Raw genomic sequence first — 23860 nt, 5'->3', positions numbered from 1 at the left:
TTGCACCTCAGCTGTATTTTAAAGGCCGAACTCACCACAAAGCTTGGGACAAACCAAGTTCTTTATGTAATTGCTCGGCTTCACTGATACACACAGATTTGTCTGTGCAACAGCGAACTTACATGGAACTCTAAAGACAAACGGGAGTTACCAGCAACAAACAAGCACAGCAGTTTACATTAACTGCTAATTAAACTTTATCGAGCAGTTAAGTAACAAAGATATAATGGATTGGAAAAGTCCTAAGGCATTTGTTCATCAGAGAAAGCATGAAACAATGTCAAGGCACACAAGGAGGCTGTGCCAGCGTAGCAGAGATGAAGGCAACGCGCGATCCAGATTTCTTTCCTTAAAGAGAGAGAGTCCTACCACAGATTTATAGGTCAGCAGGTCCTGCCCTTAACACGTAAAATTAATTCTCCAATTATAGACATCAAAAGGGTGGTTCTATATAAATGCTCCTGTGCATGCTAAGTGACGCACAAAGTACGTCAGTAGGTATATGCTGTGGTGCAAGTCAAGTCCAGAGAAAACTATTTTGTGTATGATGGGCTATATGAAAAAGTTAAACTGCTTCCACTCTAAAGCATATTGGTGTTTCTCAGGCAGGATTTTCACAACACAGTGTCCAAGTTCACACATCCCCGCAGAAAGCAGGGGAGGGAGACAATGAGAAATCTTCCGAGCTGGAAGAGGTATCCATCAGAGCACGCTAGTTGCTCAACCAAAGAGGTGACATGCCACAACAGGAGTGCCTTAAGACAGCACTGCTCTGATCTGCAACGTGAAACCACGGCCGCGATGACACCCCAGCAGCACAGCTTACCCCCTCCCTCCACACACACCCTGTAAACTAAGAAAAATGTGGGTTCATTCTTCACTTAATTCAACAGAAAACTTGTAAGAGCACAGATTTAATCCTGGAGATACCACAGACATTTGTTGCAGGGTAGACTTTCAGTCAATACCAACAAAGGGCAAGCACTTAATCTGTACACAGCCAAGCTACCATGACTAGCATCTTAGGTTTTAGTTCTTTAAGGCTGTGCCGGCATATACTGAGCATTCAGTATTTAAAAGGTGTCTTTTTTTAAGCAAAGTGAGCCCTCTGTTTGCTGATGTATCTTGTTTATATATATGTAACTTGGCCATGTTGTAAGTCACATGTACAGGAAGCTGAAAGGACTGTAAAACCCGCAGGACTTTTTTTTAGCTTGGCAGAAGATAGCTGTTCTTCTTTTGTAAAAATGAAGCTCTCAATCAGCTATCCCTATGTGTCCTTTCACTTACCACCTGTGGCTTTGACAGTGAAATCAAACCCATGCTCTCCTGTGTTAATCAATTCCACACTTATAAGAAAGGTGTTCATGGACATGAATTACTACTAAAATAAGTGCTGGTATAAAACAACACAAGCTGACTTTTTCCAGGTGATGTTGGTGGCAAGACAAAGGCTTCCAGGTGAGTTGGCAATGCTCGTGCTAGCAACTTGCATTATGTACAACATGTTCATCGGGCTATGGGGGCCTGTTCTGTATCATCAATAAACACAACCTCTCTGTTCCCTTCATGGGGGCAATGATACAGCAGCATGAACAGAAGTAGGCATTTTCTTGGCAATGAACAGTTATTTTCTACAAAAAAAAAAAAAATGGGGATCAGACAGGGTCCTTTTCTGTGACTATGCCAGCACTTTCCAGAATCTGGGTGAACTCTCGACTATTCCCTGTCCTTTGGGGACAAAGTTATTAAGAGACTTTCTAAAAATCAATACAGCACAGTCAAATAAAATACATTTAAGCCATTCTCTGCCTAAGCCAGGCACTGATTTTTCTAATAGAAAAACAGTTTGAACTAAGTCACGAGGTTATAAAACCATTTCAGAAGAACGTGGTGTCCATTACGGCCTCTAGACCACTCAAATAGACTTTACCATTAAAAACAGTGGAAGGCAGCAAGTGCCAAGTTTTGGAATTGCAGCCGTTACTTCAATAATGAAGTCAAATGCACCTTTTGCTTCCTTCAGCTTAAGTTTTAAAAACAAGAAAGAGGGGTAGGAGATTCAAATAAGGAAAAAAATACTGTTTAATACAAATGCAACACAAATCAAGATCAGGATAAAGCAAAAAGGCAAACAATGAATTTGCAATTCTTTTTTTTTTTTCTCCAGAGGAGAGGATAACTCCCGTAGAACAGAGTGCTCCAGCCCAGGTTATAGAGCTGTCAAGGGTGACAACAGAGGCTGATACATACAGGTCAGGCTCGCTGATTTAACTGTTTGGTTCCTTTTGAACTTTTAAACTCTCTAAATAGATGGGCTCTGGCAATTTCAAAATTATTAGCATCTGTTTTGCCATACTTTGAGGAAAAGTGAAATACAGAGCGTTCAGGAAGTGAAAGGTTATTTCTTGTGCATCTTCAGTAAACACGAAAGACACCAAGTGTACAAGAAAACCATATGTAAGTGAACTGCAAATGCCAGCTTATAGTTATTCTTGATCAAAAACCTCAGAACTGAGGGTGGCCACACTTTCTTTCTAATGCAGGAGGCCACCAGCTTGGGTTAAGACGCGAGAGCTTGACATCCTAGCGATAAAAAAACAACCCATGAAAAAGAGCAGATTTAAATATAAGAGACTGAGACTAATGCAACTCTTAAGGTAGATGGTACCTTTTATAGCTTGTTCTTTTTTTTTTTTCTTAAAGATCTAATGTCCTACAAAGTAATATAGCTTTATCAACAAAAAAAAAAAAAAAACCTGCTTTGAATTTGTTATTACACTCTGGTAAAATCCAGAGGAGTGCAGAGACAGGTATTTATGGATGGCAAGCAACAGGAAGTTATTTAGACTGTACAACTGCCAAGGCTTTTAAGGTTTGTTTTGTTTAATGTAGCTCTTTGTGCTACTAGTGTCTCAAAACGAGTATAAAAGTTAGTCCTGCCAAATTAAATTTCCTGAAAAACTGAGTTCGCATAGAAACAAATTTCTTACAAGTGTTCACTCTCCCGTCCAAGTCACAGATCTAGCATGGTCTGCTTCATTTTCCTTATCTAAGAAGGTAGAAGGCTTAGATCTGTCCTTCCTCCTGACATGAAAGGTGTAAGGATTTTTTTCCAGAACTGCTATCTCCAGCACAGCCCTAGGCATGGCAGCTCTCACAGCAAATCTAGGTACAACCTCCCAGGTTGAACAGGAATTTTTCCTGTTCAAAACAGCATGAGTCAATATTACCTCAGTCTCAACTTCCAGCCAGTAAAATTAAGTAGTTTAAAAGACCTGAAGTGGAAGACCAACAAAGTTATTTTGACAGAATATGCCTCAGATTGAAGGGTAGTTATTAAGAGTACTGCTAATAAATTAAGTATTTCAATACCCTGCTATATTCCAACTGGGCCACCTGAGGGACAAACCAGATTCCGCTCAGTCTTCGAGTAGCTGGAACTGACAGGAAAGGAAACACTCACGGAAGAGTTTAAACAGCAGTTGCTGTCCAAGACTGTGGAAAACTTGCACTATATTCATGCAGTGGTGCCCCAACAAGCCAGGGTCCCTCTCAGATCCACTCTGCAAACAAGGGAAGTTACGTCCCACAGCCTGAGGAACGTGCAAACTTTGCTTTAGGAGTTTTCTCCTGAAACAATGAATAGCAGCTGTCACTTAGATTTTGTGTTCAAAGGGAATTAAGACTTTGGGGACTGGCGGGGGGGAAGGCAGTATTTCCAGGAAAGAGTAGGGGAGAAATGTGATGAAGGAATGAACAGGTTATTTAGCCAAAATCAGGCCCTGGCCAGTGACACAGCTGAGATTAAAACACCCCAAGGCTTCCAAATCCACCGAATGCTGCACTACGCACTTATACACCTGCAGACTGACTCCTTACCTGTCCTGAACCTTCCTGTCCCCTCCTCCAGTACACACACAGGCAACCAAAGTCTTGACTCATGGTAAATCCTACATGCTTCAAAAGTCAGAGAATATAGCATTAAATACTGAATTTATTAGCAGACCCTCCTTTACGTAGCAGACCAGCTTCAAAGGACTAGAAATCCAAAATACTTCGTAGAGCAAAGCTAGCAGATATGTGCATTTGTGATGGAGGAGTTTCTTGAAGCCAGTCGCCTTGTAAAAGCTTGTTCTTTACTAGCAAGCCCTTGCTGCTACTTTGGGAGCTCCATAGCTACAGCAGAGCAGTGACTTGGTATTTCTGGAAGACGGTTTGTTTATTATCAGAACTGCTGACAACACAGAATCAATAGCAACATCAAGCCACTAACTCCAATATGAATAATTTTCCTATTGCTTGGTAGCTATAACTGCACTTGTTCAGAATCTGAACTCTGCAGGTACATTCCGCCTCAAACAAAAATTTCAATTTGATTTTTCCCAGACTTTCACTACTGCCTTGCTCTATAGTTCAGGATGATATATACATCCTCCACTTTTCCATTGAATTCCAGTTGTTTTCCTTTATTTCCTATCTTACTTTCTACATCCTGCAGGAAAAAAAAAAAAAAAAGCCTAACAGAAGAATTTTATGGGCAACTGTTTTAAAATGTAATCATAACCACATAACATGCAGAGAACCATATTCATATCCAACAACTGTTATCAAACAACCCGTACAGCGTCAGAGGATGGCAAAAGGTAATGATATGCAATCCAAGTGGTACAGACTATACTTTTCCAAGTCAAAGCTGCTCTTCCAGTTTCCCATAGCTCAGTTTTTCTGTCAGTTATGCAACTTATGTTACATTTATATAACCAGTTCAGGGAAGAGAACCTGAGAATTACCCTAGCCAGCAAAACTGCAGTTTTATAAGCCCTTCAGCATGAAGAAAAATGTCAGGGCCTGTTCCTTAAAAATCCACCTGGCCAAACAGGCCAGGAGATTAAAACCACTAAATCACACTTCCGCACTCTCCCCCTCCAATTTCAGTCAAGAGAAATTGCAACCAATTTGCCCAAGAGAACCATCATCACTTTTTCCAGTAGCCTAGTACTTTTTAGCATTGTTTCAGTTTTTTGGAAGGATCAGGTGAATGGGGAAAACAAATACTGGACAGGGTACCTAAAGGACTGCTAAAGACATGGAGTGAGTGAGCAGAATAATCCCCACTAATCTGCCACTTCACATACTGTACAGAAACAATAGCAATAGATGGGAGGAACAATTTAGCTGCCAAACATCCAAAATGCTGCTCTTTTGAGACTCCACTTTCCTTCTTGATGAGGTTAAGCATATCTGTCTCGCCCTACTAGCAAAACTGAGCAGTACCAGCCCATGAAAAAGTTTTCTTTGCAAAAGGCCGGCTCTGAGTATGAACTGAGTGAATCATGTGCTTGAACTATAAAAGCCATTTTCTATCAATTCGGCAAGTGTTTGTCATTAGCAACACCTGAAATCTAATTGCATTTTAAGTGCTTTAGAGATCTAGAGCAACTCTGAGTGTGTTTACAGGAATAATGCCTGACCTTTAAGAAACTGCAAACTGTTGGACAGGCTACAAAAGAACGACCTGAATACTCCCAGTTTATTGTCCAGAAGAAAACATTTTGTCATTTTTAATTGCTGTTGGACATGAGACATGTCAGGAACCAAGACCCAACTCAGTCTTCTCTCCATAACCTGGCTTCTCAGCACGCTTTCTGGTTCACAGGTTCTCCTGACAATCCTTTTCACATCTAAATACAAACCAGTCTCCAGGGTTTGTTTTTGTGTGTAAAAGCTTTAACCTCTCAAAACAATTCAAACACCTTCTTCTTTATGTAAACAAAGAGCAGCTCTTTCTTGTGCCCAAGCATACAGATTCAGCATACAGATTCAAGGGTTCTCCATTTGGGTTTCTGCTGTATTTTGAACGTCTCTTCCTCATACCAAGTCAGGCAGCAGCAAGGTACCAAGAAGCCTGAAGCCAGTTCTGTAAAAAAAGGTGTTTCCCCTCCAAACCGAGGGAGGATGGGGAGGTACATGGCAGGAAAGAGGCAAAATCTTCCTGCCCGCAACAGCAGACATCACTGTCAGGATGCTGCCTATGAAAACAGAAAGATTTTTCCCCATTACGCAAAAAAGGGAAGCTAGTTTCTGTGAATTCAGTCTTTCATTTGCAAGACTGTGGACTACTACAGAAGCGTCCACCTGAACTTATCACTTATTCTTTCAATTCTTTCACTTGCAGCCCCCCAAGAGGTAAAAGCATTAAAGTAAGTTTGAATTGCAGACTCTAAGGAAAAAATTAGTTTAAAAGGTACGTTGATTTTATGCACTGAGTCTGTCCAGTGACTGTTGAGGTACGCTTCAGCTTTTTGCTTTGCGACTGATACAGGTTTGCTTTCCAAAGCTTCTGTATTAGATATTCTCTCCAGATCTTGCTTCCTATTTGTTTTTTAAATAAACTCACTGAACAAACAAGTCCATTTGGACATACAGAAAGAGCATATTCTTGAATGGTTCAAGATTTACAGAATCTGCCTCTCAAAAAAGGCCACTTTGAAATTAATTCTGAAAGATTTTTGCAGCACAAAGACTTCCAGGAGTTCACAAACTTAAATTTGTCGCAGTTCTGTGTTTATATTCTTGTGCAAATTTAAACCCACTTGCCCTGGCTTTTTACAAGTTTTTCACCTAACCTTTCCCAAAGGTCAAATGTTTGCACTTTTATTCTGTAGGAGGCTAGTGTATCTCTGTTGGACTGGGCTCTGAGGCAAACGGTTTGCAGATACTTAGACAAGTAAGACATTTAAGGAGAACTGAATCAGTAAAAAGGTATTGCCAAAAACGCTTGTAAAATCTGCCTGCAAGCGCTAACTTTTAACACCGCAAATGACAGCAAGAGCCTGAAATGTAAGCAGCATGTCCCTAACTGGCTCTGCATTTCAAAGCACCTGTCTCAGTGTCACCTAGCACAAACCCAGACCAAGGTGCAACTTCCTGTGTGTTTTAAAAACAAGTGCCAGGAGGAAATGCCTACCACTCCCCATATATGGTCAAAACTGAACTTAATACTGAGCTTCAGCAGCCGTGAATAAAACGGTACACCAACATACATACATTCTGCTCAAGAATAAAATTGCAGAGAATCTTCTACGAGCAAGAGTTAAGCTGGGCTAATTGGAGTTAAGTTAAACACCAACACAACTTTGAACTACTTCCATCTCCCCAAAAAACACCACAACAAACCTCAAAACTTTCCTGCACTGCTCTTATCTACCCTCCAGGCCTCTATGTCTCAAAATACACCCCCCACCCCCCCATCCCTAATCCATCGGAGCAGCCACCCCATCAGCCCACACTTGCCCAGCACCACCCCATCCTCCTTCCAAGCACAGACTCGATGCCTGTTTAAACAGAGCCGGGTCCAGCCTCTCCTGCCACGCTGAGCAACTGCCATGTTCTCTTTCTGCCGTCAACCTACGTGGTTTTAGCGGGGTTGATGCGCTTCAGACTTTTGTGTCCTGGTTCTCCTCATATACGAGCTTCCTACATGTATTCTGAAAATCCCAACTCAACGGGTTTAGCCAAACAACACAGCAATTGTTTTCACACACACACAGACGCGTACAGCAGAAGGATACTTTTAGGCGTGAGGAGAAGGCGGACAGTAGTCACAACTGCCAGGTTACCTGCTCATCCTTTCGGGTGACGGGTATCCGACCAGCCTGCGCCATGGCTGTCACCAGCCTGAGGGGAAGGAGCACCTACATGGGGGGACTGAAAGATGTCCAAAAAGCGTCTCTATCCCTCACTCAGGAACGGATGCCAGACTGACAGCTGGACCCAATCAATTTTTCCAAGCCCTTCGTTTGCTCAGAAGTGCAAGGCAGTACTATCTCCAAGCAGCTCTACTCGCAACGGCGACCGAGGGCTCCCACACGCTCACGGGGCGGGGGTCCGAGCTCACTCATAAGCACCTGGTTATTTTCTAATTTCGCCCGTTTCCACCAGCGGGCAGAACCGGAGTTATTTCCCCCGGGTTCCTCCTATCACCAAAACCCGGCCTCCCCCGCCGTGGCCGCGCAGGAGGCGCCGCTCGCCGAAACGCGGCTCCGAAAGCCCCGTCCCAGCCCGGTACTGCCCGAGGGATTCGTCCCCCGTTCCCTCGCCGGTCCCTCTCCGCCGAAGGGAGCCCGGCCCCGGGCCCGGCCGCCGCGCTGAGCCCGGGAAGGAGCCGGCACGGCCGCCCAGGGGAAACCCCGCGCCGCCCCCGCGCCGCCGGCCATCTCAGGAGCCTCCCTCAGGGGAAGCGCCCACCGCCCCGCACCACCCTCCCGCCGGCTCCCCTCAGCCCAGGGCCGGGCCCGGCCCGGGGGACGCGGGACACCCCCCCCCCCGGCCCCACTCACCGCTTCCGTCGCGCCTCGCCGGGCCGTGAGGCGAACGCGGGGCGGCCGTGCCGCTCAGCCGCGGCCCCGCGAGGCTGGGGACGGGCGGCTCGGCCCCGGTGCTTGCGGGAGCGAAGCCCGCAGGCGCTCGGCAGCGGCGGGGCGGCGGTCCCGGTACGGAGGCAGCCCCCGCCTGCGGAGCATGCGCCGGGCCCGCCCGGGGGTGGTGCCTGGCCGGGGCGGGGGATGGCGGCTCCGAGCTGTGGGGCCGCCGCTGAGGGGATCCGGCGGCTGGCGGGGAGGCCGCGCCCGGGTGGGCGGCAAGAGGCGGGTCTCGCCCTCAGAGGCCGCCGAGCCCCGGCGGGGACGGGAACAGGCCGCAGCGGCGTGGCCAGAGCCCGGTCAAGGAGAAAGCAGCGGGGATTAAAATGGATCTAAAACGGATCTGTCTTCTGGGTGGTGTAAAGAGAGGTAAAGACTTTAGGCGGTGCATTGGGAGGCCAGCCCGGTGCCCGGGTCAGCACCCGGGGGTTAAACAGTAGGTTTTTCAAAAAAACCCTCAGCCAACGCATATTCTGGCACCGCTCGGTCGGTGTGGAAGTTGTGGGGTTGCCTTTGCCACCCCAGTGCTGAGGCCACAGCCGTCCCCTCCACAGCTGTCCAGTGTCAGCCGTGGTGTGGGCCGAGCTACTGGTGTATTTGGATCATCTTTAAAAAAACTACAACCTTATCTCTTAGCCTCCCGCAGTCGTGAATGAGGTGGCGTAAACAACTCGGTGTTTACACCAAAATGAGGAAACACGCACAATTCTCCTGTCTGCACAGAAATCGGTTTCTTCATTGCGGTTTCAAACCTTTCTCAAAGTCACAGGAAACAGCACAAGAGGAAGTAATATCAGTAAGAAAATGATTCGGTTCAATAACACAATTCCCCCCTTCCCACACGCGCACACATATTTTTGGCATTTTCCTCTGAAAGAAGAGCCAATCTGCTGCAGCCTTTTGGGGGAATTGTCCTAATAGCTGAATCAGTCATTTTAAAAAAAGCGCTCTGGTAAACATGCCCCTTTCGACGTAATGGCAGTTTTATATAATTCAGACTAATCAGAGCACACCGATAACATCTTTTTGCCAAGATCTTCTCTCATACATGGCAGCACATGGATGTGCAAGTCCCCTCGCTGTTAGGAAGGGTTTATACGCCCATACAGTTAATTGGTCCCAGCTCCTCTGCCTCATGCCTCAGGAACCCAGAGTTTTGAACCTTTTCTCCAAGAAATCAACCCAAAGCTTTTCATCTCCCACACAGGAGCTGGGAGGGAGGGGCTGGTCCCATGTGAGTGCACATACGTGCACATCTGGGTGGCTGTAGTTTACAAACTAAAGGTACATAATCATTGATTATTTTTTTCCCCTCTCCCAAGAAGAAACAAGCCAGCCCTTCCTCACCTGCTTCCACAGCTGTCAGGGAACCATCGGAGAGTAATCTGGATGCTTTCGCATGGCGTTAACCTTTTTCCTCAGCCACATGGCATTATTGGGTCTGGATTAACCACGCGCTGTGGGTGCACGGGAAGGCACTGGAGTCTCAGCCCGTTTCCATCGCTCTGGTAATCTTAACTCGGGTTAGAAAAGAGCCTGAGCTTGGAGGGAGAGAGACCAAACCCTGCAGACGCACGTGGCCGTGCCATGGCTCTCAGGCCTGACCTTCCCTTGCTCTCTTGCTCCCTGTTCCCCGTGAGCTGCCTGCAGGGGCTGTGCTTCCATTGATTAGCTTTCATTCTTGCTAGCCCTTTCCATGGCTTTGTCTTTAGAATGACAAAACCAGTTTTTCTCGGTGGGTTTTCATGCCCAATAACATACCAGATCTTTACTATTTATGCTTTACAGGCAGGGCACGTTTCCCAGCACAGCAACTGATGCTGCACATGTCCTTAAATCCTGAAGCTCAGAGCTGCAAATCAAAGCAAAGCCAAGGGGGTGGCTGTGACAGAAGGATTGCATAAGGGGCTTAGCCTGGGGCTGCTCGTGGCTGCAGCAGCTCCCAGGAGAGCAGCTTTACCTCTGCCTCCATCTAAATTGGTGCCCCGAGCCCAAAACCACGTCCAGGAATGACCCAGGCTCCCAAAGGCGGCAACCTTAGTGAGAATTAAATTCTCATGTGCTCACACACCTCGTTTTAAAAAATGGGGCTGACCTCCTATGGCACTTAAGAGTCTCACAGGAATTGTGTGTTCTGCCTCCTAGTCCTGCCTGAAATGTGAGCTTTTTGCTTTTTCTCCTTCATTTCAGGACACTGGTGTCTGCTGATTTCTACTAGTTGTTCTGTGACGTGTAACTGAGATGAAATCAATGTGCTTCTAAAAATTACTCCAAGAACTATGTTAATAACAGGGGAGGATTTCCAACCTATACCCAAAATGGTCTGCTTTTACCACAACATACCATCCTATGGGAAGGGTGTAATTTTGTATTAAAACCTTTCAAGTAGTTTTCTCTAAAGAATTAATCACACATGTATTTGTAGCTGAATATGTTTTCTTGCTTATAAAGAGAACAGGCTTGCAAAGAGCTGCAGAAAAGGCCTTTGATGCAAATAAATTTTTCTTTCCCCTGTAAGTACCGTACTGGGATGTCAGAGGAATTATTTTGTTTCTTTTGTACTTCTTTATTCTGCAACTTCCAGGATGGACTGATATCCTCCATCAAAAAAAAAAAAGGCAAAATACAGAGGACTAGACTTGACTGTCTTGGTATTTGTGAATTAAAAATCAAGCTAAATTCAAACAAATTCTCTCTTGTAGCCTTCTTTAAAGAAGGGGTAGGGATGGATGCACAAATTATGCCTCACTTGCCTGCTCAGCAGTTTGGTTTTCAAACTCCAGAAGCCAAACTTCACCTTTGCCTCTGAAATGGTGATGTTTTCACATTACTTTAAACAGTATAAAAGTTTAGAAAGCTTTTTTTTCCTGGCATTTCAAGGTACAGCGATGGGCCCTGCATCCAGTAAAGTGCTTTAAATCACCGATGCCATCAGCTCAGGACTGGCTGGACCTTTACATGACTGATTTAACACTATCTAAGTGGTTTCAGTTTGTCATTGATTTGTTCCTGGCAGTAATTCTGGAGTCTGGTTCTCCTCACATATACTAGCAAAAATCAGGAGAAGGTAATGAAGTCAGAGGCGCTGTGTCATGTGTAAAATGGGCCGCTGACTTTCAATGTCAGCAATTCCTTAAACTGTAACAGTATTAGAAAGTATTCTGAGAATAATTCTCTGTGCTCTTGTATGCTTCTGCAGAGTGTCAGGCTATGTTCAGTGCTGCTCAAATTAGAATTTATTTTCTAAATTATTTTTTGTTCCTCAAATAAAAACATTCTTCCATTTTTATCTCCAGGACAAAAAGTGGGAGTTGCAAAGGTGAACAAGCCAAGCATTCTTTTCTCAAGATCAAGAAAAGTGATTGTTTCACTTAGAGTTACTTTTTCTAACACAGAGAGCAGAAGCTGTTCTCGGCAGGACCCACGCTGGGTTTGGTTCACCAGAGCGCAGGGAGCAGCCGGGCCGCCAGGCCAGGAGGAGCAGGAGGAACAGGAGGCTGTCGGGCAGTGCAGAGTCGGGTCAGGTGAAGGAGGTCTCACAGCAACAACCCGAGGTGCTCCAAACCATCCACTGGGTGCCCGTCAGCGGGACGTTGTGGGTGACTTCACCCTGCACCCTCCTCGCTGCCGTGTCTCCCCATCAGCAAGGTGTATAGCACTCCATCACCATGCAGTATCTCAGAGATTGTGAGGCCCCCGGATACAGCAACGATGGGGTGGGACTTGCCACGGGAGCTGTATAAATAGATATGCAAGTGCACGAGTTCTTTCATCTGATCTGTTGCTGAATTTATCTTAAACTTCCTGTGCTCACGTAACATGCGTGAAACTGTGTTTGTGACACTTTTCGGAGTGCTTGTCTCTGCTTGGAAAAGCGAGTGAGAGAATTCAGTTTCAGACATCAGGAATGTGTGAATTGCTTCTTCATAATCAACTACTTCTAAATATGGTGCTCAACCCCTTTTTTTAAGCTAAGTGGGGTTTCTAATAATCTGTTTGGGGAAGGAGAGGTACTCCATGTCAGCAGTCCAAATTTACTGTGCAAAAAAAATTATTAACTTTTGGCCATCCAAAGCAGCCCTTGTTCTGCGGGTGCCGTGGCAGCTGCTGCTGGAAGCCAAGCTGCGGGGGGATTTCCTGCGCAGGGCTGAAGCGAGCTGGCAGAGCCGTGTGTAGGAGGTGTAACACGTAGCTCCATTTCCCGACTTCCCTGGCCAGGGGGCTGAAGTTTCCTTGCTTTGCTCCAAGCTCAGGAGCGTGGAGATGCTGCCACCGTGTTTCAGTCCAGAATCAGGTGTGTTCATGTTGCTGCTTGCCTTCCTTGTCTGTTTATTTCCCATTGCCAGCTTTCTGTTTCTTCATGGTCCTCTCAACAAACTGAACCAACAGCATTATTTGCGTATTTTTCCAGATTTCTCTGCTGAAAAATAGACCTTATGTTCACTTGTTGTGAAGCAGAAACTGGGTTTGTGTAAAGAGCTTAGAGCAGCTGCAAAGGATGGAGTTACATGCAACCAGTGCAGCCTAAATCTGGCTTCTCGTCTCAGCCATTGCTGCTCTGAGATGTAATGGAGCAGCGTGGTGGTGCTAGTGGTGATGGTGGTGGAGCTCCAAATCCCACTTCTGATTCCCCCTCCACTGAAGTCACATTCATTCGGTGAGCACCTTTTTATTGTACTTCAAGCAGACTAATAAAATCCACAAAGACTGCTCAGAACCTCAAATTCATTTTCTTCAGCCCATCTGCTTCCCAGTGCAGCTGTCTCCAGAAGATGGGTTTGGTGCTGGCACAATTCACAGCCACACCACTAGAGCTAGATGCACTTGCTTATATACTAACTCCATATATATGTGTGTGTATATATATATATATATCTCCCAGAAAAAGCTTTATGTGCAACAGTTGGCTTTTACAAGGGCAAGTCTAGCACTAACTGGAACCGGAGGTGGGTCTGCTGGTGGGGAGGGACAAAGCAGAGCAGTGACCTCAACCGGAGCAGTAATTAAATGTTTTATCATTGGAAATGCCACATTTGTCACCAAAGCATTCGCCTTTCCATGACGATACACAACGTTGATTCACGTCCCTCACGGTGCACGGATCACAGAGCTTGTTGACACGGCATTTCTCGGGTCAGAGGCCAGCGCCTGAGAGCAGGTGCCCCCATCTCTCTCAGGAGAACACACGTAACCCGGAGCACACAGCATTTCTGAAATCTTTAACAAATCACTAGCAGCTGAGATAATACAGCCTTGCTTGGACAGCTTCCAAAGCACATTCTGTTGCTGCTGTTTTTCTCATGTGTACTTTTGGAAACTACATTGCCTTGGACTGTGTTATAAAGCAGCATTTTTATGTGGCATTTGCCATATTCCTCCCTCTGTTGTATGGAGATAGAGAATTAAGATCATGTTTCCAGGAAGGGTGTTGCTCATAATGGCACAGAGGGTTCAGAAATACAAGCGGGATGGCAAAAAAACTCCAAATTGGGAGAAATGTGGACTTTTTCCCAAGCTCATTAAGGATGAGCAATGTCACTGTCAGGAGCTTCATGCCCTGGTCTTTGCCTTCATCCTGCTGTGCGGCTTAACCACACGCATCGTGGATTCAGCAGGAGCGCGCGGCTGTTGTGAAAGGGCATGGGAAGAGAAAAACAAAAGATGTCAGCGATCTTACAGACACAGAAGGGTGAAGTTCAGGCGTGTCTCTGTTACCCTGGGTTGCATTTAAATGGCATGGTCTACAGTAAGAGGATAATTGTTACAGCGCGTTTGGATGCTGTTAGCTGTGGGTTCCAAATGTACTGAGAGCATTCAGGCTGCAATACAAAATCTGGTGAAAACAGCTGATGTTACCATTTCATTCCATGAAACCTATGGAGGTGAAAAGCAGCGTAGGATTTTTCTCCCATTTTATGTAACTCTGGTTTTCCTCATTTCCTCTTAAGTGAAAACGCTGTATTTCATGCAATTGTTTTAAAAGGCTGTGGCATGTTTCCTTTAACTTAGCCGAGTTAAAGGGGTGAAAAAGTGAAAAATCCTTAGACTAAGAAGGAACTAAACCAGATCATTTTCAGCTAACACACCCACCATGGATTGTGATTAAAATGAGCTTTCCTTTAATGGGGATGCAAATGCAACTGCAGCAGCATGTTACATTTACATCGGAAATTAATTAGACTTCATTAGCAATAAGCTGCTGGAAATTTTAATTTCCAGAGTCCCCTGGAGCACTGCATTTCAAACCAGAATGCAGCAAGGCTTTGGATGCTGGAGGGGTGGCATCACACACTGTCTTGACACATTGCTGTTCTGCACCGGGTGGAAATTTTTCTAAAACAAACACGTGACTTTTTTTATCACTCTGGGAACGTGAAGCCAACATGTTTAAGGAAACTGCTTGCATGTGAAATGCACCAAATCAGCAGGTAATCCCGGGCTCACATCAGAAACATCGGCATGAAGCCTCTCACGTTGTCTCTGCCGGTCTGCAGCCCATCTAAACTGGCGCAGCCTTTATCAGTGCACTTCCACGGGAAAGGTACTGACTCCTCCTCATCCATTTCCCTCTGGAAGAATCAATTCTGCCCCGGCGCTCCAAAACACTGACCCTAAAGGGCATCTCTGCGTTCAACTCTTTGTTTGTGTGTCTTTGTTAAAGTCATGCTCTCTTTATTTAAAAAAATGCAGGAGTTGAGACTCTCACTTATGGAAAACAGCTTCCCCTGTAACTTCAGAGTAACAATTAAAACCGCTGATGTTCAGACCTGTTACTGACCTCACCTACCCCTCTACCAGCCCTTTCTCCAGGGCTCTTTGCTACCGCCAGACCAAAACTGCCAGTGATGGTGCTGCCCTTGTGCATGCAGCCCTTGACTCATTTCCTTCAACTTTACACCACCATCAGCCCCAGGTTGGTCCCAGCAGCAAGGATGAGACCCACGGACGGTGTCTTCTTGGGCAGAGGAACACGATGGTGTTGGGATGGGTTCCATGGCTCTGTTGTCCATCCGGCAACACCTCGAATGGGAATCATTTGCTCTCTCACAGACTTATTTTTAGGCAGGAGGAATCTGAAGCTTGTGCAAATGTTTAAACACATGTCTCTCTTGAATTATTCAGTGTACTTTGCCTGCTTCTGGAGTTAATTAAAATGGAGGACAGTCGATAGCAAGCTCTCACATTCACCGTAGGGAAGAGGCAGCAAACTGTGGCAGCGGGAGCGCTGATAACCACCTGCCCTCTCCAGCCCTCCTGCACCGCAAGCTGCCACGCCGTAACTGCTGTGCTCCCTCGGCACTACTGACCAGCCGCAGCAGAGCACCAAACCTTCACGAGTCCTTAATTTAATCTCCTTAATTTAAGGAGACTGGTGTGTGCACAGCACTGGGGACTGACATGTCCTGAGCTATGTTTGAGGCTGCAGTGCCTGATTTCAGAAGATCCAGGGACCCACCCAAACCGAAAGCTGTTTCCCTCCCAAGCAGCCTCACACTCTTTTTCCCGTTTTCTGCTACGGTTGGATGAGGCTTTTTCCAGTGTCAGATGCACATCCCTGTGTATCAAAAAAAACCCCCAGACTAAGTGCAGCTCTTGCCCTCTTGAAGTCAATGGGGAATTTGAGATTGGGATTAGAATTTCACCTATGATCTGAAGTACAGGTCTGAGCCTTTGGAGTCAAGAGTCTTTCCTCTGGCTCCAGCAGCGTTTGATTCCAGAAAGCTTGTAACATTAGCCCGACATAAATGCCTGATCTCGTGTATATTCATCCACACATAGATCCATGCCCCTCTCCTGCTCCTGAGAAATGTTATGGAGAGCAATCAAGTCGCACAATCTTGACTTTATCATCTGCCTGAATACAGAAATGATAGCAGGAACTTTGATACTGTACCACGCTCAGTTCCTGATCAGTATTTTTGTCCCCAATCAGACATCAATTAAAGTTACAGTCTCCCTTTGTGAATCAAGCTAATGACAAAAATGCAGGGTTTGCATATTATCCAACAACTCAGCTAGTAGCTATCTCCAAAATGTGGGATACAGTCAGAAATATTTTATGCAGAAAAGAGAAATGATTGTCATCCTCTGTTCACACAGTACTCCTGGGGACTACTTTTCCCAGTAACAGGCACGAGTAATTGCCGTTACTGTTACTGCACAGCACTTGCACTGAGTGGAAAAGGACCCCTCACCTGGAAACAGGAGCGAGAACGTAATCACAGCACTCCACTGAGAATAGCGAGAGCAGGAATGCAGCTCCAACACATCGATCCGATTTTACTCTAAGAAAGTGAAAATATTACCATGGTCGAGCTGAGTGTATTTGTAATGAATGAATAATGTCGAATTCTCATTAAGCTCAGGAAATTTTGCAGGCAGTGTGCTCTAACTGAGCAGGTTTTGGAGCTGGCATGCCAAGAAGATACCTCTGCACCTGAAGAAAAATAACGTTGCATGGCTGAGCTGCTGACATTTCTGATCACACAAACAGAATTCACCAGAGTCACTTTTTTCATTCCACTTTGTCCAAGATCTCCAGGCTCACATTCTGAAATTGCTTAACCTGACCTAAAACCAAGTTACATTCTGGTACATCTAATATTTGCACATATCAGGATATTGCAATTAGGCTACTTGATTTGTAAAGATGTTTAATCAAGAAGGCCTGGGTTAAAGTTCAAGTTCAAGTGCTCTGCGCTAGCCAGAGACAATCTGAATGCACAGTAATTAAAATAGTCTGATTCATATAGGGCACTGCTGGACTTTGAAATGACGACTGCGTGCTTGAAACTCTGTTGGGAAGGATTCTTTTTATTTTAATACAACTGCAAAGAGGCTTTTTGGTACCGATGCTTCATGCTGAACAGTAACAGAAGTCACATTTTTTAAAAAAAATGCCTTTTGGGGAAAGGCAACATCTTTACCAGGCTTCAAGGCTGAGTGCTAGCAGACAGTGGAAGTCTTTTATCCCACTGTTGTCAGAAGTTGATAGCGGCTGGCCAGCTCCCTCAGAGCAGAAACTTCCGACCCTTAAAAGGATGATCAGTGGATGAGAGCCAGGAACAGAACAGCCCTTCTTGTCTGCAGCCTCGCAGCCCCGAGGAGACGTCGCAGGAGCAGAACCACTCTTCTCATGTGAAACGTGGGTGGAAAGGCGACGGCCTCCAGATGGGAGAAGGGACTTTCCTGATGAAAAAGCCTGAGAACCACCGGCTTAGAACAAATCCATCTGGAATGATAGCTGAGGCATGTCACAAGAAAACTACCTTGCCTTGGGATCAAACCTATACATTACAAAAAGTTTTATCAGAAAACGTATGGTCCGCAGAGACCTTATTTTTGAGCAGAATGTAACGTATCACTGTATGCATGTTGTTTACATCTTGCTTTAACACAGTTCATGGGAGGAAGTGCTCCACTGCCAAAAAAATACTTGATAGTTGCATTGTTCGTGTGTAGCAATATTTAGACACAGCAAACCCACCAGTACTTATAAGTCTGTCCCATTATGATATCAGTAGGAAGCTGCAGGAAAAAGAGATGGACTCTTACGTCCGCTGAGCTAGAGAGGGAGATAAAGGCTCCCAGTAAATCTGATCGGAGAAGTGTTGTTTTCAGGCACAGACAGCATTTCAGTTCCTGTCCCATGCCAGAGCTCGAAACTGTACTTGTAACAGGAAACGAGAATCACAATCTGAAGCCAGAGGCACATGTTGTTTGAACAGTCTCTTTGCTCTCTTTCACCAGTACCCAACGTGTGCTGCAGTACCCAGCGAGCAGCTCTGCTGCATGTCCCACTAAATGAGCTGGGTTGGTCATTAACCCTCAAATCTGACCCAAGGCTCAGTAGGTGAGGAATCTTATTCCTTGGACCCCGTCCATAACAAATCTTGTATCTGCCTCTGAGCAGTTATTTCCCGTTGGAAGGACAAGAACTTTTCGGTTTCTAGTACGAGTCAGCACCCTGACTGTGTTCACCTGTGAACAACCCAAAGCCATCCTTGGGGCAGCATTGGGAGGACCTGGCTGACCACCACGCTACTTCCAGCTCCAAACTCCACTTCTACCTGCCTTTCTTCCAGGAAAGGGGATGCACATTCCCTGAGCACCTGCTGGATCCCGAAACAACAGAAATAGCTAGAAAGAGGTGAAACCCAGCCTTGGCCAAGCCTGCAAGCCTACCAGTGCTCCCACCCCCGGGATCCCACAGCTCTTCTTCCCACCCCGTTCACCCTGTAACCAGAACAGGAGCGTGGCACGGCACATGAAGGAGGAGCAGCAGCACGTTGCTGTTGTACGGCCCGTGGCAGATGCCCACCTCTCCTTTTTAGGATGAGCATATTCCTGCCCAGGTCAAGAGGTCCCTGCAGGCTTCAGAAAGAGGCAGAAAGGAAACTGAGGGTTGGTTCTGCTCAGATTTCGATCTATCTAGAACTTAAAGTCTTGGTAGCAGGATGTCTTTTTTAGTGTTTGCAGTTTTTAGTACAATAGAGTCCTCCTCCAGAAACAGACTCGAACTGTTATCGTAACACCAGTACTAATTTCCCCTGTTTAAATGACGCATGTTGGCAAGATGTTCCATCACAGCACTGACCCTGTCTGGGCCTGCAGCACAGTCTGGCAGAAATGCCTTCCAGTAAAAAAGATCAGAGAAATAACACAAACCATCTAACTGTCATCTTGGAGCAGGCCCCTGGCTGAGCTTATCCCCGTCCCTTCCCTTAAGCAGTGAGCAGCAGCCGGGGCTGTGCAGGGAAGCACAGGGTAATGCCCTGGACAGTCACGAATCACCCAGGCCAGAAGGAAGAGTTTTCTAAACACAACTGGGTTAATGACCACACTTAACATCAGTATCAAGAATAAATTGTGACCTCTGGAAACAGCCACAATCAGCCTCAGCAGCCAGAGGGCGATACACTTCCTCGGGGGGGGGGGGGGGCGGGCAGAGGCAGAATCTGGGGAACAGGCACCGCACTAACTCATCTGCAGGTCTCTGCTTATCTTATGCAAAAAAAACCCCCTCGGATTTCACGCTCCTCAACACAAACTGGCCCGCTAGGCCCCTCTGTCGTCGTGTCACAGCACTGCACCCCTACACCCCCCCAAAGCCACCAAGGCAGGGACCTGCCAGCACCATTTAATTCACAGGGCACAAAAATCACAGATAGCAACTTCAGCCAAGAGCAGGTTCCCTGAAAACCTCATCCTTTCTAGGTACTTTGATGACATTGTTACAGAAATTACCTGGGAAATTTGCAGCTCTCACCCAAGCAAACCCTGCAAGGGGCTGTACCAGCTGCATTACTGACAACCCACTGCATCACCCAAATGAGCTGGCAGGACTGTGAAATAACCTGGGTCCCACCATCTCTTTGCATGTCTTGAGACACACAGAAAATTAGTTAGGAGACTAGTTAGCCAAGACTGTGATATCTTTAACAAGAAGTATTAAAAAGTACCCAAAAAGGGCTTTACTTGCTGTATTGCTAGTCATTTCTGTCTGTTCTGGTACCAAGTACTACCCGTTGACCCACCCCTCCGCTCTTTAATACTTCACCGTGCTGCACAGGACCCTGTTTTCTGAACCATTTTGAACATTTCCAAAGCACCGCATTTCTGGAAGATCTTCCAAGACAAAATTAACAGGCAAACTCTCAATCAAAGATAGTATTTTATTCAAATAAAATGTAAATTTTCTTAACCTTTTGACTTTTATGCAAAGGGGTACATTTAAAACGAACACACTCCACTTCAGCGGGACACTGCGCTGTACGTGCATCCGTCCGTCAGTCCCCGGGGCATGGCGAGCCGGCAGCACGGGGCCCCGTGAAGCTCAGATGGCTGCCATCCTTCAGTTATCACAGTACTGTACCTTTACAAGAGACAGCATCAGCACTGTGATAACTGAGCCAGGGCAGCCTGTCAGTCATTACAGCCCCTCCGCAACACTGCCGAGCCCAGCAGGCACGTCCTCTGTCTCCTCAAGCCCTATGTGTCCCAAAAAAGCCCACACCACCCCCGACAGACGCCCAGCTGCCAGGTGAAAAGCTCAGAAGTGTTTAACAGAAGTGGCTTTGCAGCCGAGGTTTCAGTCCAGAAAATTATCCAGATAATTAGTGCTATCTTAACAACCACGGTGGCTTCTGCAATGCAGCTCAAAGTGTTTTTAAGGAGTAGCTTCTTCTGGCCAAATTCACCAACGCTGGATTTAATCAAGGAAAGGGCAACTAACCACTCTACGGCTATTACCAGAGAGAACAGGGGCACCCCTCTCTCCCCCTTAAATTCCCTGGAGCCAGACGGCAGCATTTGGTTTATGCTACTTTAGTATCAAATGTCACGAACCAGACAGTCAGTGGGTACGATGGCAGAGCGCCAGGCAAGTTAACAGAGCCACACGGCTCGTGACAGCCGAGGAGCAGGATCACGAACAGCGCGACAACGAGGGTAGCACCACACCGTGACCACGCTGCATACTGCACCGAGCCTGCCAGGCTTTCGCCAGCGGAGCCGGCAGGCGGGCGGTGGAATTTTACAGCACCGTGAACACATTCAGCTGGGCTTCATCCGGAGTTTGTCACAGGAGTTTCTGGAGCCAGTGGCGCAGACGCCCGTTCCCGTGCCTACCGACGGCCTGGACGGGAGCGGTGCCCAGCACCAGGCAGCCAGCAGCGCGCACAAGGGACCGCAGCCACAGGAAGGAGAAGGGGGGGGGGCCTAAAGGCTTTGAGGTGCTTCAAGTATGCAGCTGGCAGTTCTAGGTCACAGGATCCAAATACAAAATTGTGAAATAATTCCACCACAAGCTAGCTGAATTCTAAGTTTACATCAACCTATATTTTATGCCCCCTTTTTCTTTCTTCCCTAAAAACAGGCACTGCTGAAAAGATCACGGAACTATTTCTACACCCCCCCCCCCCCCCCCCCCCCCCCGGTTAAGGGAATCAAATACATCGAGTTCTGAACCGAGTTTAAAAAAAACACAAGGGTTTTACATAGTAGAAGTTAATGTGTTTTTAAATTTTTTATAAAAAGTTCCATTATGATGTTGATGGACTTCACCAGTACAAGTTCTCTCATGTTTCTACCAGGAGGAAGCAGAAACTCCAAAAGTGTAACACTCTAAACTTACCTGGCAAAGAGCATCTCCCGAGATGTTATGAAGACTGTTTTTAAAAAGAGAAATACGTAACACACCGCTGGATCCAGCTATCAAAATGGTGTCTTACAAGTTTTTAACTCAAGAGGGCAATAGAGAGACAAATATGAAATATCTGAGGAGAGGCACGCAGTGGAAAAAATATTTGTACATTTTAAAACAAACTACAAACATACATTACATAAAAAGGGGACAGTCAACAGATTATGCAATACTGACGCCAGACGACACAGATGACTTAAACATATAGCCTAGAATGTGCGGATTTACCACCATTTGTAGATTAAGCATTAAAGAATCTGCTGTTGCTAGAAAAAAACAACAAAAAAACTTGGTAAAAAATATTAATGAATTCTGTACGTACAATGGTGACTTTTGAAAAGGAAGGAAGCTGCATAACTAATGAACCATCTGCTCTCACTTGAAGGTGTTTTTACAACACCATTACTATTCCAGTAGAAAAATTCTACTGATTTCAGTAGAACGGCATGAAATGTAGGATTGGGAATCCTACATTTCCCAGGCTGAAGTGATGACAGAAGAATCGCTATTTTATAGTTCAAGTATGCCTTGACCGCTGTTTCAAGATTTTATTCTGTGCTCCAGCAGTTACCATTATGCTATTTAAAGGGAGAAGATACATGACCGCAAAGGTGAACAACTCCTCCCCAACACCCTCTGGCACAAAGACTGTTTGAGTTACACACATATCCTCAGGCCTGATGCCATTTTTGAGAGAGAGAGAGAGAGAGAGAGAGAGGATCTAGCTTAGTCCAACACAAATACAGGTTGTTTCCTTGCATCTAATACGCACATGCTGATTTTTGCTTTGCTTCAGTCAGACTAAAGATACACAGACCTGATACAAAAAGCCTGATTCCCCATAATCATCTGAAGAACACCCTTTTTAAGCAAAACCCACATTAGTTTTGGAGTCTAGCACACATTTTTGTTCTTGCTATTCCTAAAGCATTGCATATTTCCATATGTTTTTTAAAAAACCCTCTAGTTTCCAGTGTCTGCTGCCAGTTCTCGCTTTTGAAAGCCTTGTAAGTTTGTCTGGCTGGTTTTTAAACTCCAGTTCCACCTCCTGCCCCTTTGGGGCTGGCGATTCTATGTATTTATTATTTTTTTCTTAACTTGAACCAAAAAAAATGAACCAAAATTCCTTTAGCATCGCACCGCCAGAACGACTGCTGCGCCCTGACCACAACCCGCAAGGCTTGCGACTCCCCACCCATACGCACAGGTCAAGCCTCTTTGAGTCCCACAAGCCGCTCTCGCCCTGCCTCCGCAGAAGCTGGTGAGGCGCGCAGGTAGCAAACCTGATCTCCATCTCGATTAGCGCGATTTTAACCCAAATCTGTAGAAGTCTGGAGAAGAAAGAAAATAAAACGGCGAGTTACGAGGATACCACGGTGTGACGAACCATGACACGGCTTCGGTGACGGGGGGGGCAGAGGTTGTGTTTGAGGAGGGGGGAAGCCTGCGAGAAGTGACGGTCCCTGCGCCGCCACAGCGGCTCCCTCCCAACTTTTCCCTCACGGCGCTGCCCGAGGCGCGTTACCTGAGCCCAGCGAGCAGGCGGCAGCTCGGCAACGCAGCCGCGGGACGGGACAGGGCGGGAAGCGACGGGGAGAAGCCCCGGGCGGTAAACTACTCCCTCACAGCCCTCCTCAGCGCCCCCCCCTCCGCGCCTGCCCCCGCCTCACCATCCTCCGGCCGGCCGGAGCGCTGGAACCCACCCGGGGAAGGGGCGGCGGCCCCGCCCGCGTAAACACCGCCGCCCGGAAAATAATAGTGCGCAACGGGGGGGGGGGGGGGGGAGCCGCGCCGCGCCCCTCGGCCCCGCCACCCCACGCGCCGCAGCCCCCCCTTCCTCCGCTCCCCCGCTCCCTCCCCCGCCGGCGGGCGGTACCGGGCCGGGCCGGACCCACCTGCGGGCGCGGCGGTCGGCGGGGCCGGGGGGGGCGGCATGACGCAGCACGGGCTGGCGGCGTGAGGGCCGCCATCTTGGTGTGTTTATGGCAGCGCCGCCGCGGCCATGTGACGGGGCGCTTCCGGGGGCGGGAGCGCGGGGGGGCGCGCGGCGTGGGGGCACGCACAGGCGCAGCCACGCTCCGGCGGGGAGGGCGGGGGGCACGCGGGAGCGGGGGGACACGCGCGTGGGCACGCGGGGCCCTGCCGCACCCCGAGCGGGGTGGGGGTGTCTCGCCGGGGGTGTCTCGCCGGGGGTGCCCCCTCCACACCCCGGCACGCGGGGTCACGCGGGCAC

At 47.1% G+C, this 23860-nt stretch overlaps 1 protein-coding gene and 2 long non-coding RNA genes across 6 annotated transcripts in view; all 3 read right to left on the bottom strand.

Moving 5' to 3' along the window:
* Positions 1 to 8493, bottom strand: part of JAK1 (Janus kinase 1) — a 63240-nt gene extending 54747 nt beyond the window's left edge. For 2 of the 3 annotated variants that reach the window (XM_074875827.1, XM_074875829.1), the window contains exon 1: positions 8343 to 8493. The gene's annotated coding sequence lies outside the window, so the exon portion shown is untranslated. The remainder of the gene's footprint in view (positions 1 to 8342) is intronic. The other variant, XM_074875828.1, reaches the window with a different exon arrangement.
* An 8728-nt stretch (positions 8494 to 17221) lies between these two features.
* LOC141946302 (uncharacterized) lies at positions 17222 to 20318 on the bottom strand. 2 transcript variants are annotated; one of them, XR_012629801.1, is made up of 2 exons: positions 18405 to 20318; positions 17222 to 18093 (listed from the first exon to the last, which is right to left on the bottom strand). It is a non-coding gene; the product is annotated as an uncharacterized LOC141946302 (long non-coding RNA). The 2 variants fall into 2 exon arrangements; XR_012629802.1 differs by having other exon boundaries at positions 17222 to 18088.
* A 1118-nt stretch (positions 20319 to 21436) lies between these two features.
* Positions 21437 to 23624, bottom strand: LOC141946303 (uncharacterized). The gene is made up of 2 exons (XR_012629803.1): positions 23523 to 23624; positions 21437 to 22958 (listed from the first exon to the last, which is right to left on the bottom strand). It is a non-coding gene; the product is annotated as an uncharacterized LOC141946303 (long non-coding RNA).
* Positions 23625 to 23860: the final 236 nt, after the last annotated feature.

The sequence above is a fragment of the Strix uralensis genome, chromosome 8, assembly GCF_047716275.1.
Source record: "Strix uralensis isolate ZFMK-TIS-50842 chromosome 8, bStrUra1, whole genome shotgun sequence".
Taxonomy (NCBI): Eukaryota; Metazoa; Chordata; class Aves; order Strigiformes; family Strigidae; genus Strix; species Strix uralensis.
This window is presented reverse-complemented; position numbering and strand designations above follow the sequence as displayed.